The following is a 5,482-nucleotide window of genomic DNA, read 5'->3' on the forward strand; positions in this document are numbered from 1 at the left end:
CCGGCACAACGACTTTCCCACATGAAGGCATTAGACCACGTTCCGGTCATTTAGCGGTACAAAGCGCATGTGGGAAAACGGCTCTGGTAACAGTAGCCTACCGTATGTCACGGACCGGTAGCCTACTGTGAATTGTTTATTGATTACAAATATATTATCTTGGATCAAAAAACAAGTCACCATACAGTAGCCTATTCCCAGTTTGTCATAAAACGGTTCGAAACGACTGCCTCTTTCCCGCACATCATATCACACATCACATCACACATGACAGCTGAATCGGCTGGAAGAATGAAGAGTGAAGCATCCTCGTATCTAAATTAGCGCTGTCACTTTTTCCTAAATGAAACCCGTTTTGCTGCGCCGCTGCGTTTACAACAGTTAACACATACAGTAGTAGGCTATCACTACTGTACCAATATTGAAAGTTGCGAAACGAATAACGTTAACGATACAGATCCTGTGTGTGCATGTGTGCTTGCGTGTGTGCAGGGTGCGAACTACGGGGGAGCTGGGGGGGCTTTGGCTCCCCTTAAAGAAATAGTAGACCCCCTGAAAACATGACTTGTGAAATTTGGGGGGGTCTCTAAATTATTGACTAATATATATTACCCCATGTATTTTCTATTTCTTTTTCTGTACCTTCATAGTGAATAATGCGTAAAATTACGCTATTTTAATCGTATGATTCAGAGTGTGCTCAATCACTGTCAAATTCACTGTAAGCCCCTATACCGACATGCATGTTATTCTTATCATCACCACATCGAAGCGTGGCGGCGCAGGTGCAAATCAAACGTCACTCACGCGGGCAGGTCAGATTTAAAACAACAGCAAGATGTCAAAAAGAAAACAAGGCAGTTTGACAAACTTTACATTCACGAAGAAATGGAAGCAGCCGTCAGTTGAACAGTCGCTTCTACTTCAAACGCAGATGTGGAAAAAGTGACGACGACGTGAAGCTGGAATACCTCCGAGTCCTCCCGCATATGGAGGACTGTTTGTGAGATGGAATGCGTCAGGAACTTCACAGTGAGTGGGACATGTGCGTTATGGAGTGGATAAAAGTGTTGGGCAGAGATATCATGTTCTTGTGGATGCAGTGTATATGGAGAGCAGTGCGCCCGTTTCGCCTTTCTGTGCTCTCTCACCCTCCCTCCCTCTCTGTGTGCGCAGCGCGCTTTTCTCTCTTGGAGAGAAAAGTGGAACACGACAAGAGCTGTATCCGTGTCTTTGAGCGTGCTGATAAACTATAGAATAGAGATCTTACTGTGATTTTTGCTTTTTAGAGCTGCATGTGGCGTGGAGGATGTGGTCTGGTCATTGGGCTACCCGGCTACTGCTTATGTGATACTGTAGCCTGTATCGGATGTGCTGCTGCATGAATCAGACTGTGAACGTTGAAGGGAGGCAGTCCTTTCTGAGGTACGCGCAAGCAGCTGTCCGCACCGGGTCGCGCGCACGTCCGGTTGCACCCCATTTTCAGACGTATCTTAAACTTTGCATGCGCATGTGTGCGTGAATGTGTCCTGTGTGTGACCATGTGTACAGTACATGTGTGCGTGCGTGTATGACCGACGAAACGCTCCTCTCCTCCTCGAGACATTACTCATCACTCTCTCTCTATACGCCTGCCCTGTGCCTCTTGTCGGTCTGTGCAGACCAGACCGGGGAGCTGGGGTCGGGGCCACACCCCCCTTCCCTGTCGCCTCGAGCCACTCTTCCCCAAATCACACAGAGTCTCTTATAGAAGTGGCTGCACCGCTTAAAAGATACGTCCCCAAACTTCAAGGCGCAGTCGAGCAGGGGGGCATCAGACACGCCCTTGATTGGGAGAATTGTGTCCTAAGCCCATTTGAGAGGGTGTTTGTTGTAGAATAATAGGCTACAGTGGCCTGCACGCCATGTCCATGTCCATACTGTGGTGGTGCAACAGAATGGAGTGAAACCTACAGGATGAAGAAAAGACTCGTCTCTCTCATTCTATTCTTTTAGGGAGGAAAATTCGATGAAATTACAGTAGCACAGCATTATTATTATTATTATTATTATTATTATATTATTATTATTATTATTATTATTATTATTATTATTAATTGAAATTAAATGATTAGATTTGATAGCTGATAAACGTTTAGGAGTTGCCTACATCTCAGTGAGTCAATGCCACTAATAACATCCCGAGAAGAAACCAGACTCCAGCTCTGGACAGAAAAGCTAGAGAATAACCCCCCTCCAACTGACATGGGAATGCCCCCCACTGAAAATCTCCCTCGTGGCTCAGAAGCACCTTGGTCTCAGTGGAAGACACTCAACCGCCTAAGAACAAGAACGGGACGATCTAGAGCTGCTCTGGCCAGATGGGGCTACAAGACTGGCCCAACCACCTGTGAATGTGGAGAAGCAGACCACACTATGGAGCACACTGCCTTGTCTGCCCTCTGCTGCCCAACCCTTGCAGCTCAGAAGACCTTGCAGAGTTTACTAAACACGCAAAGAACTGTGTAAAGAAATGGGAAACCGTCATATAACACCATGCTTCAAAGAAACGAAAAGAACAAGTGAGTCAATGGCGACATCTAGCGGTATCTGTTTGCCACCTTGTTACTGACACCAGATTATGGTCAGTGGACACACGGGGGCGCAAAAGCACCGGGGTTTGGAGGTTGGGATCTTACAAGACAAAATTGGGGCAGTTTACAGTCACACAGGATGCTCATTCTGCAACACGATGGCGCTACCAGCTCGTTCAATCCTTCAAACCCATAAAAGACAAACAGTGACAACATGGTAAAACGACTGTGTTGTTGCTCCATACTGCCACAGGCAGTGTGTTTCCTGGGATAAGGAAATGAAAGGAACTGGTCACAATGAATTAACAGTGTAACACTTTCCCTTCAAGTTAGACTGATTGAACATAATATACCTTGGTAATACCTTACATTTAGCATATTTAAATGGTTCATTTCCAAATCACTCTGTACACACGTCATAATAATAATAATAATGCTACACTTATTTATATAGCACATAAAAAAATGGTTACAATGAGTTTCCCAAAACAATTAAGACAAGTATTCTACAAAGAGAATACAAAACAAGATGGAACAGTAAAACATTTTGTGAGGGAGAAAAATGGTTCATCAAGGTTCATCAATATCTTCAAAATATGTATAATGTAATCATTTTGATCATGAAGGACTAAAATTGTCTGTTATTGTTTTAACAATACCATAATGTGTTTTGATTTTGGGATGTCACTCATGGAGTATAGGAGTCTTTTTTCAGGTGGCATTGGAAGAAAACCTCATTAGAATAAAAAATTGCAATAAGATATTTTGGAATATAAAAGTCTTGATTAGTCTATGAATATATTTAAACTTTGGACCTTTTCTGCTGTATCTATCAAAGTAACTGAACAGATCACTACAGTATGCTACTGTTTAAAAGTGTGCGTGACCTCGCTAAATGGGGTGAAGTGAACTATAAACCAGTTTCTTTCTATCTTTATAGCTTTAGGCCCGTTTAACTGATCGCTATCACACCCTGAAGTTATTACTCTCTGGCCCACACCCATGTCGTCAGGCGTAGGGTGAGTAAAGGATGACTACTACTGTAGCAGAACGGCAAACAATGACATCAAGCTGAGATCATGGGTGAAGCTTATACAATGAAACTACGCTGACACAAGATCACTTGTCCAACGTCCAAAGTCACTCAATCTAGTGTGTTCTTCTCCCCAATTTCCAGGGAAAGCAGTTTCCTAGATCAAAGGAAATCTTGGCTGTCATCATCCTCGTGGTGAGAGGGGAGGGTAAAGTCTGTCTCCCAGGTAAGCCTGCTTCTTTCAACACATCCAGCCACGCATGCAAACACGAGTGGGCGGCCAAGCCGGGAACCACGACGGGAAAAGGATGCAAGCGATAAACATCCTGCTCGCTGTGTCACTTGTACGTTTCAAAGCGTTTTCCTTTTGCAAATATTTTAGCCCAGTGTTTTTCCTACGTCAGGAGAAGGTGAGGAGCCTCTAAGCTGTGGAAACTAACTCACGTCGGCCGTGTCATTACAGTAATGCCCAAAGTGTCGTAATGACAAAGCAGTGTCAAAGTGTCAGGCATGAAATACACAGGCAGAGAGAGTTGCCGATAGTGATAATGCTGATGATAATGATGCTAGACAGTCCCCGATGCACACCTTTCAGGGAAGAGAAGGTACGCTTGGAAAGATCACGTTGCCACGGTGACTGATTCCAGTTCAAAAGTCAGTTGAACCCAATTTCAAAACGCTGCAAGAAAGAATGAAAGAAAGAAAGAAAGAAAGAAAGAAAGAAAGAAAGAAAGAAAAGGAAAGAAAGAGGTAGACCTGCACTATCAGGAAATTGAACACTTTGACCACATTTGTAAGTAGGCAGTGCCACATAAAGATACAAAACCAGGGGGTACTATTACTGAAATGCCCCCCTCTCTCTCTTTCTCTCTCTTTCTGTCTCAATTCAATTTCAATGAGCTTAATTTGCTTGAAATGACAGAGCTTAAACATTGCCAAAGCAAACAGACAGTGCTTATTGCCAAAGAAAACTCTCTCTCTCTCTCTCTCTCTCTCTCTCTTCTCTTCTCTCTCTCTCTCTTCTCTTCTCTCTCTTTCTCTCTCTTCTCTTCTCTCCCTTCTCTTCTCTCTCTCTCTCTCTCTCTTCTCTCTCTCTCTCTTCTCTTCTCTCTCTTTCTCTCTCTTCTCTTCTCTCCCTTCTCTTCTCTCTCTCTCTCTTCTCTTCTCTTCTCTCTCTCTCTCTTCTCTCTCTCTCTTCTCTTCTCTTCTCTCTCTCTCTCTTCTCTCTCTCTCTCTCTTCTCTTCTTCTCACTCTCTTCTCTCTCTCTCTCTTCTCTCTCTCTCTCTCTCTCTCTTCTCTTATCTCCTCTCTCTCTCTTCTCTCTCTCTCTCTTCTCTTCTCTTCTCTCTCTCTCTCTTCTCTCTCTCTCTCTCTCTCTTCTCTTATCTCTTCTCTCTCTCTTCTCTCTCTCTCTCTCTCTCTCTAGTTATTTCTAAGAACAGGCATGATCGTAAAATGAGTGACAGCATCTGGTTCTTCCTAATGCTTGTGTATTTCTGAAGAAATGCTATAACTGCACTCAATAAAAACCTTACAGCAATGAGATTACAGTAAACTCCACAATTAAAAAAAAGGAGACAGATGCAGGCTTTGTCTTTTGATCACGTCAGAGTTCCATGAAAGATCTCAGTCGTACCATAAAGTACTTGTAGCTGTGGCCAGCAGGGCCAGCAGCTCTGTAAGACACTCTGCTGGTTGGGCCACCAGAAAATGTTGGTTGGCACCAGTCTATGGTTGGTACACAAAATCACTGACAATGGGGTGGATGACATCACAATGGGGTGGATGACATCACACATATCTGTTCGCAGCTATTGGGAATTCGCACTTAAGTTGTTGGTGCAATTCTGCTGAAGTGCGCTTGAGCTCATTTCC

The sequence above is a fragment of the Poromitra crassiceps genome (assembly GCF_964638095.1).
Source record: "Poromitra crassiceps genome assembly, chromosome: 11".
NCBI lineage: Eukaryota > Metazoa > Chordata > Actinopteri > Beryciformes > Melamphaidae > Poromitra > Poromitra crassiceps.